The sequence below is a fragment of the Vipera ursinii genome (assembly GCF_947247035.1).
Source record: "Vipera ursinii genome assembly, chromosome: 2".
In the NCBI taxonomy this organism is placed as follows: Eukaryota; Metazoa; Chordata; class Lepidosauria; order Squamata; family Viperidae; genus Vipera; species Vipera ursinii.
This window is the reverse complement of record NC_139513.1, coordinates 61,824,790-61,849,156: the sequence shown is the minus strand read 5'-3', so window position 1 is coordinate 61,849,156 and position 24,367 is coordinate 61,824,790. Positions and strand designations below refer to the sequence as shown.

Below are 24,367 nucleotides of genomic sequence, written 5' to 3'. Positions count from 1 at the left end.
CTTGATTCTTATGAAATTTTACTATTAATAACTATGGCCTGTTTGTTTTTCATGAAGCCCTGTTTTTTTTCTTTCTTCTTAATAACATCTGAAAGAACTTAGACATCTGCTATTTCACAATACAGACACTTGTCACCCTGAACCCTCCATGAATCTTTCCTATTTCTCTAAATCACAGGCTCTTCAACTACATTTACAAATTTTATTTTTTACTGATTTATTTATCAGCATTTGTATGCCACCTACCAATCAGCATTCTGGTGGGGGTTTTTAGTTATTATTTTTAATGACAAGATAGAAAAATGTTATGTCCACCAAGTAAAACATTTTAAAGATTGTCCTTGTGATTCTAAAGATACCAATAAATATAATTTTAGAGGCATTTTTTAAAATAGCATCTTACAGAAATTAAAAACTGAATTGATATGTAGTTGGTCAGGTTTATTATTATTTATTTATTTATTTATTTGTTTGTTTTTATAAACCGCCCTTCTCCCGAGGGACTCGGGGCGGTGTACAGAATAAGGTAGGTATACAGAATGAACAATAGTGAAAAAAACAATAGTAAAAACAAACTGGGACCCCAATTAGAGCTATCAGGCCAGGCCGGACTGCTGGAACAGGTAAGTTTTTAAGTCGCGCCGGAAGGTGCGGAGGTCGGGGGCCATCCGGATTTCGGTTGGTAAGCTGTTCCAGAGGGCTGGCGCACCCACTGAGAATGCCCTCCCCCTGGGGGCCACCAGCCGACATTCCTTGAGCGGTGGCACCCTGAGGAGGCCCTCTCTGTGGGAGCGCACAGGACGGTGGGGTGCTGACATTGGCAGAAGGTGCTCCCGTAGGTAGTCCGGACCCATGCCATGTAGGGCTTTGTATGTCATTGTTAGCACCTTGAACTTCACACGGAAGGCAACTGGAAGCCAGTGCAGCGCACGGAGGAGAGGTGTGATATGGGAGTATCGGGAGGCTCCCAAGAGTGTCCGTGCCGCTGCACTTTGCACCAGTTGAAGCTTCCGAGTGGATCTCAAGGGCAGCCCCATGTAGAGAGCGTTACAGTAGTCTAGGCGAGAGGTCACAAGAGCATGGGTGACTGTACGTAAGGCATCCAGGTCCAGATAAGGCCGTAATTGGCGAACTAGTCGAACCCGGGAGAAGGCCCCCTTGGTCACAGCTCCTATGTGATCTTCCAGGGAGAGCTGCGAGTCAAGGAGGACACCCAGGTTGCGGGCCCTATCAACAGGGGGTAGTAACTTGTCCCCGATGTTAAGGGATGGGATGTTCTGAGTATCCTGGCTTGCCGGTACGTACAGCCATTCAGTCTTGTCTGGGTTCAGTTGAAGCCTGTTCCTCCCCATCCATTCCCGGACCGCTTTCAGGCAGCGGGACATCACGTCGAGGGCATCACTGACGTTGTTTGGAGTTGAGATGAAAAGCTGGGTGTCATCAGCATACTGATGGTACCCTACTCCAAAGCTGCGAATGATCTCGCCCAGCGGTTTCATGTAGATGTTGAACAGGAGAGGCGAGAAGACCGACCCCTGAGGGACTCCGCAAGCGAGAGGCCTCGGGGTCGACCTCTGTCCCCCTGCCAGCACCGACTGCGAGCGACCCTGGAGAAAGGAGGAGAACCAACGCAGAACCGTGCCTCCCACTCCCAGTCCCCTGAGGCGTTGCAGCAAGATACCATGGTCGATGGTATCGAAAGCCGCCGAGAGGTCTAATAAGACTAGGACAGAGGAATGGCCCCTGTCCCGGGCTCTCCAGAGATCATTTATCAGAGCGACCAATTAGCAGGTATATCTAGAGAAATATATTGTTAATAATAATCACAGTAATTATGTTTACCAACACAGTAATTATGTTTACCAACTCAATTTCTAATTGCCCTCATTCATAATAATAAAACAAGTGTGCTTTCTCTGTTTTTGGTTTAGTGTGAACTGAATGCATCTGTTCTGCTTTAGCACTGCTCAGACCCAGACTTGCTTGTTCAAAAACTTATGGTTACCAATTATTAGTAGGGCATTATGTATAACCGTAAGTTCTGCATAGGGAGCAAGTGAAGTTATATCATATAAGGCAGGGGTAGGCAACCTTGGCTCTTTTATGACTCGTGGACTTCAACTCCCAGCTGGCTCAGGAATTCTGGGAGTTGAAGTCCACGAGTCATAAAAGAGCCAAGGCTGCCTACCCCTGAATAAGGTGTGTTAATTGTGATGGGAGATAAATGAAATAAATAAATACAAAGAAAATGGGAGAGTAAGAAATTTTTTGTCCCTATCTATGAATCCATTCACCCAATGAAGCCGAAAGATAAAAAGCTAGCATTATAAACAATGTATTTTTTATCAAAACATTTTACCAGGTGTTTTCTAAGTACTTTAGTGATATTTACATTTTTAACAAGAAGTGCAATGTATCAGAATAACATGACTGTCTTATTGTACTTTCAAAATTATATTAAATAAAAGGGTATCTATAAATTAGATTAGAGGTTTAAAATTCCTAGAATCTAATTCTTAGCATTACAAAACACCACATTTTAATCTTAGATGCATGGCAGATGATTCATCAGTGGTTGAATATTTACCATAAAGTCAATGTTATCTCTTAGCAACCACCTAGATCAGGGGTGTCAAACTGCCAGACTGTGGGCCGGATGCATCATGCAGAAGCTGCGCCCACCCCATTGCCGGCAATGGCAAAACCGTCCTGATATGTTGCACAACATCACGTGACAACGCAAGTTTGACATGTCTGACCTAGATGACCTTCTTTAACCCTTCTCAATGCACCTGGAACTCCATCTACCTTAATGCTGAATTCTTCTCTTTCTTCCAACATTTTCCAGCATTATAGCCTCTCAAGGGAGCTGGGTCTTTGAATATTGTCTCCAAAACATAGTACTTTGTGTCTTGAAGATTTTTTTTTCTGTAGAGAATCAGATGGACAGTCTTTTTTATTACTGTAATAAACTGCATGTTCCAGAATCAGTTTTTGGTTATGAGTCCTTGTAGAAAATAATAAATGGTCAATTAAATGTTCCCTATACACTGTAAATTAAATGTGCTATCTACAATAAACTTTGCAGCAGGTGCACCTTACAATCTTAACATTAATGAATTAAGAAAGAGGCCAATAAGAACTAGTTAAATTAGAGTAGTTAAGCCCCATTGGCTATCAGATCTATTCTGAAGGTTAAAGGGACGATGGTTTGAGTTAAATAAATAATGCACATTACAAGACAAGATGGATTTACTCTTTTCCTGTTCTTTCATTGGAACTCTCCTATTCTGTTTTATTTGTTTATTTTAGCTGCTTAAACCAGTTAATGAATGCTTTTTAAAATACTATTGTAATCATTGTGAAGAATTCCATAAACCAATACTGCAGTGTAAGAGTCAAAAGACTGGCAACTATTATATATATATATATATATATATATATATATATATATATATATATATATATATATATATATATATATATATATATATATATATATATATATATTCTGAGGTTTTCGCGGGTGCCTGTATGTGGATCCTTGGTTTTTCAGGTTTTTCCCCGCGTAGAACTAAAGGTGTAGGCGCAACGTTTCGACGGAATCCCATCCGTCATCATCAGGCTTTAGCTTCCTTCTTCTGGGAGAAGCATGTGGCACATATATAATATAACCCCATCAACCAATCATGATGTAACATCACAGCCAACCAATCTGCTTACAGCAACAAAGCCAGCACCCCACACATCCCCACCAGTATTTATAGAGAGATGGCAGCTCCGATCACGCTTCGCTCGCACAAGCACAAAACCGAAGACACCAGCCTGAAGATGACGAGTGGGACCTCGTCGAAACGTCGCCAAGACACCCTCAATCCTACATGGGAAAAGATCCGAACACGCCAAGACCTACATATATACATATGTGTGTGTGTGTGTGTGTACACAGTTCATAATTAATTCTTTGTTAGTAATTTACACACACACACACACACACCATATATATATATATATATATATATATATATATATATATATATATATATATATATATATATACATACATACATACATACACATACACACATTTACTCATAAAGTAACTCATATTACTCATATTCACTTATAATTTGGAAAACAGAAAAAATAGTATTCTTTCCACAACAGATAGGAATACAACGAACACCACCTTTCATTTAAAAAACTCCCAAAACTATTATAATGGGCAGATGAATAAAGCTTCTGTACTGACTCCTAAAGATAATCCTTTGAATTTGTTTCCAAGATACTAGACCTTTTTTATTACATGTACAAACAGAATTATAATTAGATTAAAAGATTACAGAGATCTCCCTCTATGTGAAAAGAAGTAATTACACACTCCCACTTTGCTACATTGAGGGCGGTAGTAATTACTGTTTATGTTTCTTGAAAATATATAAAGATACAACATAAATTCTTAGTCCTCTTTAGTAAGCAAATTAAAAGATTCAGGTAATGCCAAGTAGATACAAGTATTTACTCCTAATATCCTCATCAGGATACAAAATTAATTGCATTTTACAGTTCCTTACCATCTTACTGTAGGAATAGCAATATTAAAAATACTGTTTTGTGAGCCTAGCAGTTCATCTCTGGATACAACTATTTCAGATATGGTATAACATTTTGATAAATATATCTATTTTTTGCTCTTTAAAATTCCTCCCTTACAATGTATAAAACTACAGGAATAATAAAAAAAGAACAAAGAAGAAATTATGACATAATAAAAAGTTGCTTTGTACTAGATAAGAGAAGCAATAACAACTGTATGAAGTATTTTACACTATTTATTAGTTATTATAGTATAATACTTTTTTAAAAAAAAATCACCAAAAGTATACTTTACTCTGGACTGAAGTATCTTTCTTCACTTTTTATCTTAAGAATAATTTTCATATTTATCAGGTAATCATGTCAAAATTTATACTGCATGGAAAATCATTTAACACAGGGGTCCTCAAACTTTAAGACTTCTAGACTTCAACTCCCAGAATTCCCCAGCCATAATTCTAGGAGTAGAAGTCCACAAGTCTTAAAGTGGCCAAGTTTGAAGATCTCTGATTTAACACGCTGTATTTAAATTGATCCATCACATTCAGGTAGGAGATTTAACAGAAAATATACAGTGCATTTTGAAAATTCATTTAATAGGTGCAAATTTTTTAGTGGAAGCTAAAGTGTTCTCTCTATACATTCCAGGTTCTAACCTGAGCAAAATTAAGCAAAACATGTTTACAACTATTAAAAAAAGAGGTATATTTACAAAAAATACACCATAGCGATAGGCAAAGCCCAGTGTCTAGCTAGCTACACCCTACCAGGATTAGAGTCTGTGCGTGTTATGTCAGAAACGAAAAGTAGAGGGAAGTGACCTCAGATTAGCAAACGTACTGACAAAGAGTATGAAGAGTGACAAAGAAGGGACTCAGTAAATTCATAATTCTTTATTTCCTCCCTATTGCCCCCTAAGTCATGATGTCCTGAACGATAAATATAGTTGGTTCTGCAGCTTAGTACAAAGACTGAATGACAGCATTTGTTTCTTCTGATAAGCAGCATTTTTGTTCAATGAATTCTCTTTTTGAGCAACTTGCACATAATGGTACTTGGTATCTATGTTGAGGATGCAATTCTCTCCATTTGGCCAGTTGAATGGATCTTTGTCCTCAAACAGAACTGTTAGCTTATTAAAAACTTAGGGAGCACAGAGAGTACTGCAAATACCTAGTGTGCTTTGATAGACAATAGGATAGCAACTGACTGATTTTTGCTTGTGCAATTGATAAATCCAACTTCACCTAGGAGTAATTATCTGTTTGATGATTTGTGATCTGTCCTGTCTTCTGCCCAACGTGTATACCTGTAGCCAGGATACTGCTGTCCAACAGTCTAAAGTTTAAGAATGCAGTTTCTTTAAGCTCACCCTTTTGACTCAAGAATAACCTTTGATTTATACTGCTATAGCAATGTTTGGTCTTGTTATTATGGCCGCATCCAGGACTTTTCCAAATGCACTCCTGAATATGACAGTCTTGTCAGGGGCTCTTTATTTGCAGTTTGTTTTAAGAAACTAGTTTCCATAAATACAAGGACTTTGTTGGCTTAAATAAACCTAGCAAGATAATATTTTGTCTTCTACCCTTGGTTGGGGAAATGACTTTTATTTCTCTTTCTATCTAGCTGGCAATGTAGTAGAAGCTATTTTCCAGCACATTTAGTTCTGCTTTCTTGTTCAGGCTCTTTACAATTTCTTAGCTATCCTTCTTATCTTGGCAACAGATAAATAAACCATCCACATAGGTGAGGATGTTATGTCTTATCTGTAATTTCTACAACTAGAATAAAGACAAAGATCAGCTTTATGTTTCATAAAGCCTTGATTGACCAGCATCTTGTTCAGCTTCTCATTCAAGGTTCCAGCTGTTTGCTTCAGGCAGAAAAAGTTCTAGAAACAAGCATATTAGATTTTTTTTTGCCTGATGTCAGGTGGCTGCTGTATGTAGATGTCTTTTATAAGTTCTCCATGCAGAAATACAGTGTTTATATAAAGGTGATGGACTTGATGTGTCTTGCTGCTGCTATATTAAGTGGCATTCTTATAAAAGTATGCTTGACTACTGATGCAAGTGTCTCATCAGAGCCTTCACCACACATGTAGTCCTTGAATTGCAACCAAAACTGAACCCAAATTTTCTGTTGATAGGTGAGTTTTGCCCCATTTCATGACCTTTCTTGCCACAGTTGATAAGTGAATTGCTGCAGTTGTTAAATTAGTAACATGGTTGTTAAGTGAATCTGGCTTCCCCATTGACTTTGCTTGTCAGACGGTCACAAAAGGTGATTAGGTAATCCTGGGACATAAATACGAACCAGTTGCCAAGTATCTGAATTTTGATCCCATGACCACGGGGATGCTGCAACTGTCATAACCGTGAAAAACAGTCATAACTTGCTTTTTCCCCTGCTGTTGTAACTTTGAACAATCACTAAATGAACGATTGTAAGTCGAGGATAACCCGTACTTCTGAGTAATCCCTTGGCCATCAGTTTAGTTTTATGGTATGGACTTCCTCTTTTGCATACTCTGCATGGTCTTGAAAACAACTTCAACCCATGGTTGTATTCCTTACAGGCAACTTGACCAGTTTCCAAGTGTAATTCTTGTGGAGAACTTGATTCTCTTCTTCTGTAATCTTTCTCCATTTCTCTTCCTTGGTGGCTCTCATCTCTTCAGTGCCCTTCCATGTGCAGGGAATCTTTCCACTTGTTTCTTCTTGCCATGTGAGACAGCCTTGGAACATCTTTGTTGGACTTAAGATCATCTGGCTGCAATGCATTAACTTCCTTGTGTAGCTCTGTCACAAAGTCAACTTCTGGGCATCCAAGGATGTCTTAGGAAATTTGTAATCTCTGTTTGCTGTTTACCTATATACAGAAATAAAAACTGACACCTTATTTTCTCTCGAGGATACAGATTACTGAAGTTCATGAAGAAAACCTGCTTCAATACTTTGCATTGTCCCTTCTGCCCTTGTCTGGGCAAAATATTTGAGGTTGTTTTTTTTTTACCAAATTGCTGATTTGCTTGGGCCACTTATTTAAATTTCTCCAGACCTCATTCTTTTCACTGATCAAGTAACAAAATAAGTATCATGTTTGATGATGCATGACAATCTTTGTTTCTATATAGTCTAGTGATATACTGGACCCATCCCTATGCACAAATGTTTTTCTTTTTTCATTTATAGACATATGCCTTTGGCTTTTTCACATCGACATCAAGACTGATTTGTACGTGAATTTACTGCTTGAACTAAGCCTCCAATTTGCAAACAGAAACAAAGTCCACTTTGCTGGAACATCCCTTTCATAAGCAATTGCGCACTCTCGGTTACATAAGAAGGATTGTCTTATGCCGCATCCTTTTATATATGATACATTTTATTGAAAGGAAACTTTCTCCAGATCTGGGATATATATATATAAAGCATCTTTCTGTAATGCACAATTTTCAGAGCCTCTTGCAGCTGATGTGATATTTTGACAGTTTGTCAAATAAATGACAAATTTATATTAAATTTATATCAATGAATCTCTTTTCTCTTTAATGAAATTAGATGTAGCAGAATCAAAACAGATGATATCTGATGGTCCATTTGTTCTTGCATTCATTGCTTGATCTCCCTCTGTTGTTTTTTTTTAAATACTGGTCTGAGATGAGTCATCCTATGAAATGCTGTCTAATGGCTCCGTTCTCACTCTCTTTAAGACAAGTGACTTGCAAATGATCCAGGCCATTGTAAAAGAAATTTTCCTTTCTTTTTTTCTGGCCTTACAAGCAGATTCTTCAGTGAGAACTGCCTTTTGCACTTGAGATTTATACAGATTATAATCTTGCAGACAATGCAGAATTAATATCAGCTTCTTCTTTCATTTCTATTGTCAGGTTTCCGATGTATGGGCTTTTCAAGTGACTCTGAGGCATTGTTTACCTTAAAAGTCCTTTATTAGCCTAATACACGGGCAAATGCTTGCTCAAAGGAAGCTGGAATCTGAAATCTCCGCCCCTTGCACAATATATTAAACACAATTCTCCACCTTTCTAATTCTGTCATTAATCATATTCTCCAATTAATTTAAAGAATCAGTTTCCCTTCCGTTAGAAGAACTGCAAATCTTATCTTCTTTAGAGAGCAAGTGGCCTTGAAAGTGCATTCCTACTCTTCCCTCCCCCCCACCTTTTTAAACTAAAACAATACACAAGTCTTAAAGCAATACACAAGTTAAACATATGAAATAGCTACTCCTTCATCTCTTGTCAAGCAATAACATTTGATGTTAGCAGTGTTGACATCTATTGTATGCACTCTCTCCCTAAATCTGCTCCAAGTGAGTTATTTGTTCTCTCTCTCTCTCTCACACACACACACAGATTTCTCAACTATCTGTGGTTTGATTTAAATTCCTTAAATGCACAATAATGGAGTCACTCACAACCAGGTATATTATTCCAGCTGCTTTGTGGTCTGCTGCATCCCAGGATCCTCCTGACTACCCTGATTTACTGAGTGTCTCTTTGTCAAGCAAAAAGATGATTCCTTGAGACTGAATCAGAGAAGAATTCTGGTCCATCTGTCTGGGATGGCACAGCTTCCAGCCCAATTTACTGTGATTTTTTTTGAAACCTTTGATAAGACTAACCTCCCCCTTTCTCTCCCCACCTCCCCAAAAAATAATCTTTTGAGTTGTCCTGTCCAGTCCTTCGTTCCACCCGCACACGTTAATCTGGTCCTCCCAGTTTCTCCATGGGCTGAAAGTTTCCCGACTCCATTTATGAAAGTGGTCTCTTTCTTTTTCTAATCTTGTCCTTTAGAAAATGCTCTCCTCTCTTCTTTATGAACCTTTTCGGTAACGTATCTGTGGACATGGGAACCAGATCTTGTTCAAGGGTGACGTGTTCGCCATGTGCCTGTGTAAGCATTCCTGAGAATGTGAATCTAATCTGATTAATTTTATCAATGGGAATTCTGGTCTCAATTGCCGTTACGAGACAAGGGCTACCTTAATGAAGAAAAGATCAAGAAAAGACCATGATAGCAGTCTTCTAATATTTGAAGGGCTGCCACAGAAAAGAGGGTGTTAATTTATTCTCCACAGCACTTGAGGGTGGGACAAGAAGTAATGTATGGAAGCTGACCAGGGAGAGATGCAACCTGGCAGTAAGGAGAAATTTCTTCACAGTAAGAACTGTTAAGTAATTTCCTTGCCTCTTGGAGCTGTAAGTGTTCCATTGCTTGAGGTTTTCAAGACTAGATTGGACAGTGCTTTGTCTGAGATGGTATGAGGACTCCTGTTTTAGGCAGAGAGCTGGACTAGAAAAATCTTTAAAATGCCTTCCAGCCCTATGAGTCTATGAGCCTATTGTTAAATATTTATAAACTACTAAAACTTGTATGTCTGTTTGATTCTTTGTAACTTTCAGTTGGGAGAAATGGTGCATCATAGGCCAATAATTTTTGCATGAAAATATCTCAAATGGGCTAACTTACGGATCTAAAATCTGGGACCCATGATTCCCGTGTGATTAAATTTTGGCAGAGTTGTGGCCACTTCACTGCTGTCATGCTGCTGCACTGATTTGCTCAGACTGGATCACATAAGCATCATTTTTAGTGCTCCCTCCTAGCTTTGTACAATGAAAGTCAATAGGGAACCTGGTAGGATATCAGAAGTCACTCTACCTCCTGCTGCTTTTCTACCTGCCCAAAATCATTATGTTTCTCTATTTAGTAAGAAAATATCCCTGAAAGAATGACCCAATGGCTCACAGGTTATCTAATTATATTTCGCATCCTCAAGAGTTCCATTCTTATCACTCTTCTTCTCTTTTTGTAGTCCTCCCTTTACAAAACTGATTCTCCATGAGAAAGTACATTATTGTAATAAAATAGTAATGCAAATAAAACTGTGCAGTGTTAGAATAAGAAAAAGATAATCTTGTTCTTAAATATTGTTACTGGATTTTAATAAAACATGTTACATGTATGAGCAGTCATTGCCCATCAATCATATCCAGGTTTTGTGATTATAGAATATGTATAGAAATCTTAATAAATCTTACAGTGAAATGCCTTATCAAGTTATTGAAACAATAAATATAGACAGATGTTTAGAGCTGTAGCTTTCTGCAGCCAACTAACATGACTCTCCCATGCCAATTTCTGCTTATCATTATATAAGAGACTATAATTTTTATACAAATTAGACTTCTTTGCCATCAGGATAATCTGTGCAGTTGACCAACACTTTTCTGATGCTTCAGAAATCACCATATTGTAAGGGCAACACAAACAACAGCAAACATTATTTTAAAAGAAAAAAATATTCTCAGAGTAATTTTTTTTACCTCATAGAGGTGTTGAACAAATATTATGCAGATAGGTAATACAAGAAAATGATGGTATTTCTTTGGCACTATAACGTCCTTTGCAACATAGTTTTGCTTTCACAGGTGCTGCTGGGGAAGGGAAAAAGAAGAGAAACAGTTTCCAGTTCCAAGATTTTTAGACCACAGTTTTTAGACAACGTATGCTGAAGAATGGAAACAAAAATTTGAACCGTCAGGAAAATAATGTACCTGGAAATTAATCCACATGGTTACAAAGGAAGATGACAAATGAATGTCTTCCAAGGAAAATTAAATAAATCTACATATACAAAAGAAAGAAATCTCTCAAACAAGACAATATTTTGGAGAATTTTATTGGTCTGATGCCCAAGGTCATTTGTGACTATGTTTCTTTAGTTTCATATATAGAAGCAAAATCATATATAGAAGCAAAATTTAAACAGGAATTGCCTTGATGAAGGAGTGCAAAACCCTGGCCTTTTAGGTGTTATTAAAAATGTTTGCAAACTCAAAAGCGTGGCTGAGGTTCATTTGACTTGCTCTAGTTTCAAACAGAACTGAGTAACTCTATATGTCAGGATGGCTAATTTCACGAATGCTATATATACAATATTTCATAAATTTTATTAGAGCCAAACCTGAATTAGATTCTACTTTATAGATGTGAACGAGATCAAAAATAACAGGCTAATTGACAGCACTAATTAAACAAAAGTAGCAGAGCTAAAGTTCCCTAGTGGGCATTTTTTTTTTAAATTTTTTTTTACTCCAAACTAATGTAGTATCATAATATAATATTGAACCATAATTTGCTGCAGTTTGTTGCAATCTGTGATCCGCTGAATAATGAATGCATCTACCATTCATAAATTCTAAGTTGCTAGCTCTGTTACAGCCTTCTGTTTGTAGTCTTCACAAATTATAAAAGCAGCTCCTGTAGTTCTGTTTCTAGTGAATTGCTCTGCAGTTTAAACATGTTGTATTACTACAAATAATAAAGAAAAAAAACTATTCTAAATGTCAATGTTTTGGGAAAACTGGATTTGGTACTTAAGAGTTTCTACAAGAGCGTAACACATCCACTTTATTGTATATTTATAAGCATAAAAAAAACCTAACAACAAAGAGAAACAGAATGATGTTGAAAAAATGGGAAACAAATAATGAATTAATGAATTATACAGACATACATCAACAAATAATGTTTCAACCTTTACAGATTTAGGATTTACTGTAAATTCCTTGTGAACCGCCCTGAGTCCTACGGCAGAAGGGCAGTATATAAGTCCAATAAACATAAACATAAACAGATTCTTTCCTAGAGAATGAAAGTGCTGTGATTTTGAACACATTATTAATATTTAATATAAATATTTAGCCATGAAATGGCAAACTGCCACTCTCTAACTTTTTATTGATTAAAAAAATGAAACTAGCTGTCCATTTCACATGTACTCTTCATATATAATTTTTAAAGCTATCTTGAATATTTTCCAGACTAGAAAGATGGGTATTTTAAGATAAATATATATTTTTTATCTTGTATCTTTATGTCTTTATTTATTTATGTCCTGTATGTCTTTTGTTTATTTATTGATTTTATGCTAATTCTCTCTGGAAATTCTACAAAAACCTTCACTGCAAATCTATTTACATTTTTTTTAAAAAAATGAATTGAATGGGTTATGACTTTTATAGCATAAATAAATGTATGGCCAGATCACTCTATGAGAGGAAGAAGTGGGTGGTCCATCACTACTCTTACCTGTACTCTGAGTATGTGGCAGGGAGAATTAGTAGAGTATGGTACAATGGAGCTGGACAGCAAAACTGGTGCAGAGTATTTATAGACCTACGACACAAGGAAAAACAAAGTCAACACACTGAGTGTTTAGTAAGGGGCTTTCTAATGGAGAAGCAGTGCTGCTGATTACATCTGAGTTGTTTCACTCAATTTTTATCTGATGAAAAGTAAAAATAAACTAAATCCTTAATTCCAATTCTTACAAACATAACCCCATCTGTATAAAAATGAGAATGATAAATGATTGCAATGAAACTTTGAAAAGTCTCAATGCATGTTAAGATTGAAATGGCTCTCTTTCCTAGCTGAAGTGGAATAATAGTAGCAAAGAAAAATGAATAGGGTTGGCAAGGATTTCTGGAAAAGCATGAAGAATAGATGTTTGGATTAGTCTGCACCAGTCTAGCTGTTCATCTGATCTCTTTAGTATTCCATTGTGTTCAGGCCCTAAGAAATTTAATTGGATATTGAATAATTACATATGTCTTAAATCCTTGTGAAACAAAATAAACTACATGTGATTATGCAATATCCTATTTTCTAGTAAGGATATTATAAATTCATTTTAATAAGCCTTTAACCAAGAAAAAAATAAATTATTTCCAACATAGTTACAATTAAATCAGTTTAAAAATATAAGAAAATTACATGAGCATTTCAAAACAAATGAAGTTTTACCCAATATATGCAATTCATTTAAAACCTGAAACTATTTATGACAAGATTAAAATATTACACATAATTGCATTTTATTTTGCTCTCTTCTGTTGTTTTGCTTGCAGCTGTTTCCCGAGAAGCTTCAAAATATAGTATATTGAAGAGCAAGTCCTTTGAGGTCATCCTCTTATGAGATCAAAAAGAGGAATTAAGCAGGAATATGTTATGCTGTGAGTCTTCAGTAAGGGGAATTACATCAAGCTAATCTTTTTAATATAAAAATCAGGTTGCTCTGATTTTTTTTCCATCCAAAGTTACATATGTACATCACAGCAAGGCAAAAACTATTCAACATTCATAAAGTTGAAAACAACTGGTTAAATTTAAACATATTTTATTATTTTATGTTTAGCAATAGGATATGTCTGCCAGTGAGCAAAAACATGAAATCCAAAAGCAAAATTAAATTCCTATGTATTACTATTTAGGAATAGTATAAATATCACACAGGAGGAAGAGAAAATTCAAAAGATTTGAATCCAGATATCATCCCATCAAAAGCGACAACCCCACCCCACCCCACAATCCCCTTTGAAAATACTCACAAAGGTTGGTGATGATATTAATTGGGGGAGAGGGTTTACAGAAGATTGGACAGGGAAACTCCCTGTGTGTGCCAAAGTTTCAAATACATTTGTGATATTAAGGAAAACATATATTTTGAAACATTATTAGACATAGAATAATATTTATTCTACGCACTCATATATGGAAACATACTCTTCCAGAGTATGCCAGTTGGAAGTGGTCTTTTAGAACACCTAGTCCAAAACTTGCCCATTGCAAGATTCCATTAAACCATTTCAGACCATTCCTGAAAGATGGTCATCTAGCCCACATTTGAAAAACATAGCAAGAGGATCCTATCATATTTTAGATAGACTGTTCTATTATTTAAGAGTATCTTGAGGAAATTCCTTCAACTATTCAGCAAGATCATTTTTCTTTCCAATTTAAATCAGTTGTCATGTTCTTGTTTTTAACAGAACAAAATCCATCCCTTCTACATGTGGCATTTGTAGACCACTCTCGTATCTTTGTTCAGTTTTTTTTCTTTTTTCTTTTAACATGCTTTAACTTCAGGTTAGGTTTCCAAGATCCTTATTATCCAATAACTCTTGTCTGAATGCATTCCACTTCTCAATGCTCCTCTTAAGACAACAACGGAAAAACCCATGGTTTAAGAGGGTTGCATTACTAATGATTTCAGTTTTAAAATATTTCCCTTTCTTAAAAATGCTCAAAATGTTTATTTTAATGATAATTTGAGTCTTAATTCCCAACAAATATCGGGGTATTCCTACAATTATTTGAGAGATGTTTCATTCTGAAGTACCTACAGTGATACAGAGGGGAATAAAACTGAGAAAACATAACCAAAATTTAACTAGTACACTATCTAGAAAGGAGTTATGATCAGAAGAATTTCATGTACAATCAGTATTTATTTATTTATTTCCATCATAGACTATCAGCTGCCTTACTATTTTCAGATTCACTATCATCTGCTTAGATGCACCTTCTCATTTCCTGTCTTCACATGAAGTGTAACAACGTAATGTTAATGGTGTGAAACTTGACACAAAGATTCTTGGAAAATACTTAGATCATTCCTTTGCCCTTACACTGAAACATCCAGCTTTTTTAAAAAAAAGCATTTCTAAAAAAATCCATTTTAATGGTTCTTATTTTATCATATTTATATCCTAGATTTTCTTTATAAATATTTCTACCATTTGAAATAACAAATTATTGAAATATATATTTATAACCTTACCGATTAAATCATAAAATAATTTCCTAGAACTACATTCCATAAGACTGAAGTATATTAACAATTTATTTGTAATAAATGCAGAACCAATTTAAATTAAATAAAAAAAATATATGTTACATCTCTGTGAATGCTTTATTTTTTGCATTTAGCCATTCCTCTGAATTGAAATCAGCTTTTAATGAAAAGGAATTCTAGTTATAAGGCAAAAATTGACATAATTCTAGTTTCTACTTTACATTTTTTTAATTTAGATATGCATAATTTGAGCAGGAAGTTGGACTAGAAGACCTCCAAAGCCCCTTTCAACTCTGTTACTCTGTAAAATGATTCTAATTTTTCATTTAAAATGCACCAAGGCTGTCCTGAAAGCTGGCATAATTGACACCTAAATTGGTTTGACATTCTTAAAACATGTATCTGTAACACAAAATAATTTCTGCAGATAAATTTATAGATTATGGCTGCAATCTGCTCTGTAATAACTCATATACATGTAACTGATATGATGAGTCATCATGGAGCCGATCCTAAATACAAATATTTGAAAAAAGAAACACTGACTTTGCTTCATATTTAGACAGAAGCATGACCATATTTTTTTCCCTTCAGTCAAGATATCAGAGCACTACACCATAGTTTAAGAGAACTTGTGTGGCTCCATTAAGCTTCTATTTCACAGTCACAGTTCCTATTTCATAGGAGCCAAAATGTTACCTGCACAATCATATGCTCACCGCTCACTGCAAGTGAAGGCTAAGCTGAAAACGTATGCTGGCTCTGATAAACGCTGTGATAAAAATAATTCCAGAGAGAATAGCTGAGAGAACTTTGGTTTCCTATAAATATAATTAAGCCTGGTATAGTTGAACCAAACAAACAAACTCAAAGCAGGAGAACCAAGAGAACTCTCCTCTTACAATGCCATATAGGCAGAATGGTTAAAACCTGATATGGTTTCATAAATTGTCTTTACTACATAAAATGCAAATCATATACATCAGACAGAAATCATATTCCCAGGCACCCCTGTAATAGTCCTGCCTAATTATTTGTAGATTCTACTGTTTGAAATTGATAATGGTGACAAAATTAGTATTATGAAAATGACTACAAATCACACAACAGATTTACACAACAGTTCATTAAGAAGAGCAAAAAGCTATACTCATATCTACCCCAAATTGAGAATATGCAACAGCATGCCCAATTTGACATAAAGTGGTATAGACAATATATCAAGCAGCTTATATTTTGCATGCAATCTCCTACTTCTTTTTTGAGTTATTAAAAAAAAGGGAAAAAAGCCCTTTTCAGCCCTAAAGTGTATTAACACCTAGACAGTGCTTCTTGAATAATTTAAATAGAACACAAATAGCCCCATAGTGTCACCAGCACCTGGTATTCAAAGTGTTATAGCATCATCTTGAATATGAAGGATACGTGCCATGAATATTTTCACCTATTTGTGTGAAAGTAAGAGGAGGCAGAATGTATGTTTCCTAAAATAATCTCAACTAGATTTTTTTCACATTGTGGCCATAAAGCGGATAAATTATTGATGCAAAACAGACCTAGAAATTAATGTGAGTTTCTACAATAAAGTGGTTTTAGCTATTATCACAGTTGGAGAACAGAATAGGACAATGTTTGGTGGCCTTGTTCAAACAAACATATTTATCTGACTTGACAATGCCTATGCATGTAATCTGTTTATTAAATCTGGTCCAGATAAGGTACAACAGATGCTAAATTGTCTATATCCCACCCGTCATACAATGATTATACAAATAATTTTTCTGTAAAAAGCAGCTACCATAGCTTGCTATGTCATTCCAAGACAGCACTAATGGGACATATACATGATATGGATGAAAATGAATTGTATGTCTTGATTTTATTGTATAAAGATTATACAATATACTGTACATAATAATGTGTCTGCACAAACTTTATATACTTGTTTTGGCTTACATGCCCTATTAGAAACAATTCACCTATCCCAATTGTATTGCTATTAGATATAAAAATTCTGTGTCAGAAATCTTTAATTCAGAACTAACAGTGTGCTTTATGAATATATAACACACTCCTTAGATTTCTAAATGTGAAATCTCTACTGTCTTTTCCTGAACAGAGGTAAATATCCCAAAGGAAAAATATCTATTCATGGGGATTTAAATAGAATCTATTACTTTTGTTGTTGCTGTTATCAACAGTTATAAAATAGGCATGAACTCTTAACATCACTTTATTAGTCTATTTTTATGAGATACATTTACAGTGGTTATTTTTATCTACCAGTTTTAAATAGATCATAGCCAGAGGCAAAATGTGAGCATCCTGAAATTCATGTTTTAGATTTAAAATCATTTAGATGTTACATATGAAAATTAATCACAGCAATAGAAACTGGGTTTCTTATTATATTTCTCTGCAAGCATATACTTTAAAACATAATACCTTTATTTTCTATGTATCCTTTCCTGTTATTTCAAACTAGCCATTTTTTGTAGCAAGAGGCAATGCCATAATATACAAGTCATAGAAAATTCAATTTCAATTGAAATTAAAATTATTCTTTGCTTATATGTAGAAGAGTTAAATCATATATAATAACAATGTAACATTAATGACCAACAGTTAATTATTTTTTAATTTAAAGTCATGTGCAAATAAAAGATAAAAAAGTACACAAGAAAAGTAAGGAAAAGAAACAGCACTCATAATATATTTTAAACTGAACAAATTATTGTGAAAACTGCTCTTACACACCTTTCAAGTAATTAAGAATAAAATTAAAAATTCTTATTATATTGTTTAGAAAATATATCGCCAATAGAAGAAAAGACACCAAAGATTGCAAATTTGTTTTCTCAACGCAGCAATAAATTGTAATTACTTGTTCTCAAAGGAAAAAAGTTCCCTAAAACAAATGAACACATTCCATTCCATTGCAAAGGGGACCAGCTAAATCCAGAACTTTATTCTTATTCCTTGTACCAAGCTGAAAATAAATGTTCTCTGACATTATCTATGTGAATTATAACTACTGCATATATTAAAGCACATCTACACAGAAAAAGTTTAACAGGCATTATTTAAAATATCAAGACACAAGCTTTATTTAATATATGTATGGTTATCAATTACTAAGTACTATGTCCTACAGAACACTTTTGTAGAAAAAATAGCACATATCTATTAAAAACACAAATAATTAGAAATATTTTTTCCTCATAATTATATATGTATTTATTACCCAATTATTGTCTGCCACATTCAATAAACTCTAAACAGCTCACAATATAATCATTTGATAAAAAAGAATAATATTTCAGTCAAACAAACCAAAAGATAATGTTCAAATGAAATGAAGATTTCTCTTGTATGAAAAATATGGTCCTGGCACTTTTACAGATGGCAAGATGCATTTAAATTATTCATAAAAATTAAGAATTGACATTATTGTCAGAGGAAACAACCTCTAAATATAAACAGCTTGAAGAGATCCACTAGCATTCTAGTACAGTATAACGTAGTAGATAAGTAGCACATCAAGGAATTAAACAAGATCAGAAAACTATTACAACCCCCACCTTGCATGTCATCTTAAGCTGTTGCAATCTTGATTACATATTTATGAAAACAATTACCATATTAATAATAATAAGTTGGAAGGGACCTTGGAGGTCATCTAGTCCAACCCCCTGCTCAGGCAGGAAACCCTATAATACCGTAGTTCTGTATTTGAATACCAAGTTGTATAAAGCATGTAGCAAATATATGTACAGCTGAAACTGAATAGATGCTAACTCCAATAAAAATCAAGTTAAGCATAGTTAATCTTACAAAATATATGCAAGTGGAATCTAGGTAGATTTTGTTTATATGACAGCTTAGCATATGGCAAAATAAGTAACTAATATAATAATATGTTTACTAAGGTCATCTCTGAATCTGGGCAAAGTAAACCTGACATAAATCTCTATGTTCATTCAGATAAAACTAAATTTAAAGGCATCATCATTCTTTCGTCCTAAGGGTACAATTCTCATTATACCCATTACCGCGGAATAAGGAGTTCAAGGCTAAAAATCATCATATCCAGCAGAATTAAAGGTAAATGAAATGAGCTGCAGCCAAAAGCTTAATTCACAAGTCAGTGGAGCTAAAGTTCTAGGATTAAAGCCAATTTAGTCACACTGAAACCAGTGTTTGACCTTCTTTTTCATCTGAGTAATGAAAAACTATCTATGAATATCAAACCTTGAAATCAATTGCTTCTTAAAATTGAATTTATATTGGTTTAAATTTAACTTCAGCTGAGATGCCAATTAAGCTTCAATGAAGGTGAATTATAGCAGAAACCATGCTGCATAGCCACTGGTTAATTTCAAGATATCTGTCTGTGGGATGAGCATTTTCCCTTTGCATTAGAGGATAAAATTATGCAGATATGCACATTATAACAATAGATCTGAACACTAACCACATTCTTGGACTTCACTAACATCAATGCAGAGGAAAATGTAGCATATATAGAATAAATATAGATGTAAAAAATAATGAGTTTAGAGTTGTAAACTTCTCGACTTGCATATTTCAAACAAAATGGTGGAATTATCAAGTTGCAATGAAATATACTATCATACATTCACCATATGTTTGCTTTCAAAAATTATATGACACAGTAATTTAACTACTTGTAATAATGCATTTAAGTATGAAAGCCATTAGGGTCATTTAAAAAATTGCAGTCCGATATAAAACAAATCTGAATAAATCTTTTATTTATCAATGGCACACAAAAAACCAAATATCTTACTCTGAGTACCATATTCCTGCAATGTTCCTATGAGTATTGAAACACAAAATATATAAACAGCATGACAAAATGTGTAACAGTTATATATTGCTGTGCCACAAACAATATCAAAGAGTATCCTGAAATAATCTAAACATCTATCCTAAAAGTGCCTTAACAAAAGAATTTAAAAATAACTGAACAATGCAATATTAATAACCAAAGCCTTATAAACAGAATTTTTCAATTTCATTTTTCCACTAACAAATCCTTTTCCTTGTTTACCATGGTTAATTATTTCTACTTTTAAAGCTTTGTAGATTTTAGAAATCTACTGTGATTTCTAAAATGCAAATCCGTAAAGTCTAAGAGGAAACACCCATAAAATGGTTCTTAAAAAGAAAGCTGCTGTACAGTGAATTGTTATTCCTATTATCATCCTGAGTAATGTAGATTCTTTGTCCCCTTCAGCAAATATCAGTTCTTTTGAGTTTTTACAAAGGAAGAGAATACTTACAAATGACACCTTCTGCAAGCCATCCTCGGTTTTCATAAAAATTCTTCAGTTCTGTATAGGTGTCTAAGGGTCTCTTTTCCAAGAATCAAAATTCACGTTTACAGCTTTCACATGCTCATTCAACTCTCGGCCACAGAGGAACACCACAGATTAAGAAGTCTGTGATGTAACCAGCATCAAATACTGCATCAGATGAACCCAAACACTCTAAGGGGTTATATTTTGCAAAGCAGAAGGTTTTTGTTTTTGTTTTTTAAAGAGGAGGATTAGCAGATGCACAAACCACAAGCTCAGGATTCACACTGATTTGTCTTTATATTTTCTGTCTGGTGAAATATCATGTGTTTATGTTTAGATTAGCAATAGAATCCTAATTGAACTCCGTTATGACATTCGGTTTTGAGTCTTTTTTAAGCAAGCTAGTGATACAGTTTTAGAATTCACCGTCTCTTTATGAACAGCATAGTACAGTCCAAGCTAGAAAAAGGCCATTGGTCCTTTTATCTCCATGGTAACAGCAGCATCTGTGGAGCCAAATTCTACTGCAAAGTCAATATATAGTGATATATGATCATACAAACAGATAAAATGGAAACAAATAAATAAAAATAGGTACAGCTAATGAATATTAGTGATTTGAGTAAAAAGATGTATTTTACATAACATTACATTTAAAACAGAAAGTAATTTCTATTACTTCAGCACCACTACCACCTCATAATTTTGGATCACTATTAACATAGTTATGGTGTAGGCATTTTAGGAAGGTGCATTTGTATATGTGCTTAAATATGGAAGGTCACGCTACCCCTTATTGGTTTTCACAATCACTGTAAAAATATATTAAATATCAGAAAATTCAAAATACACATTTAAACAAAAATGTCAGTGTAGCACTTCACAGTAGAAATAGAATATAGATCATTATCAATCTCATATTTGTATTATAATAATACTGCACTATATTACATTATCAACTCTTTTGGAACAAAAAACAGCAAGACTGGTTTGTTGCTTTTTTTCAGTGAGCATCGTTAAATTGCATCTTATTTACAACAACAGAAGTAGCCAGAGATCTGAGGAATCACTCACACCCAACAATTGTCTCACTACACAGAGAGAAAGGTAGACAGTACTCTCATCTCAATCTTAGAATAATTCAGCACTGTTTCAAAATAATTCAGATAGCCAATTTGTCTCACCTGATTGATTGATTAATTAATCACTCATGGTGAGAAAGCACTCATCTGCTTTCATTACTAGGTTAAAACAACTAAATGGACAGCTCATATACATGGATAAGTAATAAGTTCAAGGCTAACCAACAGGTAGGAAATATTTCAGTTAGTAAAAAGGCTTTCAAAGACATGCCAGCTGTTGCACGTTACCTAAAATGATGTTTAAATAGTACCAATACTGGAGATCTTGTAATGAACTGCAATTTGAAATTAGATACGGGTGACAATATGGGCAATGCCAATTTTATCTGAGCCTGTAGAAGCAGCTGAATTATAGTTCAGTTTGGGAGAAAGCATTTTCCACTTCAGAGATGGCTGGAAACAGACAGGCCACATGTAGCAGCTCTGCAGTGTCCTTTTTAACTGAAGAAATAATCAAAGACTGGGTGTTGCTTAACCATCGTTTTTATCTGCTGATTGAAGATCACCTTATTTTAAATTGTTTACTTCTTGTTTAATTTATTTTGAAGGATGCAACCTTTCACTTTGTTTTAAATTTGATTTTGGTACCTCTTTAGAAATTTTGAAAGCCTGATAGTAGGTTTTTATAGTACAGGACAGAATATCAGAATCTACTATACGGAGATGTCCTGTAGATAGCAGAAATTTCTATTGCAAATCTCATTTCTTTATTTGGGAATATGTAAATTGAAATAAATCAGGCTGATAGCAACACTTTTAATAAGTATTAAGGATGGGAGTTTTAGATTATGTTCTGATTCCTTTGTATATCTTTGAATTAGTCAATTTGAATGTCCTCAAGGTGTTTTTTTCCCCAAAAGGCAACTGGACTTTCTTTTTCCTTGAAGACATTTCGCTTCTCATCCAAGAAGCTTCTTCAGTTCTGGACCTGGATGACTAAGAATCTCCACAGACATTTAGTCAATTTAAACGCGCTTCTCTTTGTGAGGAAAACTAAAATCTAGAGTCTAGACCAGGGGTAGGCAACCTCGGCTCTTTTATGACTCATGGACTTCAACTCCCAGAATTCCTGAGCCAGCTTGGCTGGCTCAGGAATTCTGGGAGTTGAAGTCCATGAGTCATAAAAGAGCCGAGGTTGCCTACCCTTGGTCTAGACAGAGATTTGGAATTCTTTCCAATATTTGGAATATAATACATGTAATTAAAGTGACCTTAACTACAATGCTGATTTATGTTTTGAGAAACTTTCCAATGTTTAATCCATCACATGTACACATGTCTATATGTGGCCACTCTGTCAGTGTGTGTGCATAAACATATTTATGCCTCTCTTGTGTATGCACATATATTTATGCACATACACTGACAGAGTAGAAAACATAAATTGCAGATATAGATCTGACCTTTTTACTCATGAAAAGTTTACCTTACAGGACTAATCCCAGATTAAAAATGATGAATCATGTCTGGCTTTAACTAAGTTTGGAAGCTGTTTTTAGAACTTTCTCTGAATTAAAAATGCATCTGATTTATTACAGAGTGCTTTTTCATTTAATTCAACTAAATTTCTTATTGAATTGTTTTGGTTTATGATTGGTAATATGTCTCTGGTTCAATCAATGTATTCAGGATGAATATGTTCTTCTTTGCTTTATCCCCAATATTGAAATCATTGAAAAGTTATATATTTACAGCTAAGGAACTGCTAATGTGTGTTGTTTTTTCAGCATTTGAATTTAGGGAAGGGATTTAATGAAGGGCAAAAAGAAGCCTTTTGTTCAATTCTTTTCAGAACTAGCAACTTTCCCATGCCCATTTTTCCCCTTTTTCCTTATCATTATTATTAAAGTTGTATTATATTGTATGCATCCTTTATTTTGGTAATTATGTTGATGCAATAATCATAATAGTGCTATGCCAATGGTAAGTTATCTGTAATAGTATTAGTTGACATGTTTAACTGCATACATTGACTCCTCTAGAGGACAGAACGCATCTCTCAACAATGGGCTGCCATTTTGTGATTTTGTGTGCAGTTTTAATTTTAACTTCATACATACAATTGCAACTTATTTAATGCCCTTTGGATTTCTTTTTCCATAAAGGTTTGCATCTGGCAGAAACATACAGAAATTTAAAGAAAATGAGGATTTACTCTCTGATGTGAAAAACCGGTCCACACTCTTGGACTATTATAGTAAGAAATTAAAATGATTCACTTTTAATCTCTCACTATACTGAAAATTAATTTTCTAGAGACAGAACCACATGCTCTTATTCATGCTGCCCATGCGCAGGTATGGGCATGGCCTTAAAATATAGTACCGCATCATCATTATTATCTAACTCAGTGGGTAAGAAAAATTAATTTCATTAAATGATATAGCGTAAACCTCACTTAGGAACCTAATTTTAAAAAATAATATTGTGGCAAGCTCTTTTATAAAATGATTGTACTATGAGAGTGAATGGAAAGAGCAAATTAAGACAGTTAAAATGGTTTCCTGTTAAAATGTTTTGCGAAGAATTACTAAGATGTACAATTAAATTAAACTCTCTTACTGCTTATTTTTTTCCTAGACTTTGTGTAGTCTTATCTTCCTATTCTTTATAAGGGGTGTATTGTATTCAGGA

At 34.5% G+C, this 24,367-nt stretch overlaps 1 protein-coding gene across 5 annotated transcripts in view; it reads right to left on the bottom strand.

Moving 5' to 3' along the window:
* The window catches only part of IQSEC1 (IQ motif and Sec7 domain ArfGEF 1), a 309,585-nt gene that overhangs the window by 183,364 nt on the left and 101,854 nt on the right, over positions 1 to 24,367 (bottom strand). Inside the window, exon 1 of one of the 5 annotated variants that reach the window (XM_083351711.1) lies at positions 12,720 to 12,733. The exons of the other annotated variants lie outside the window; for them this stretch is intronic. The gene's annotated coding sequence lies outside the window, so the exon portion shown is untranslated. Of the gene's footprint in view, positions 1 to 12,719; positions 12,734 to 24,367 lie in introns of those variants that run through there. 5 annotated transcript variants of the gene reach the window in all.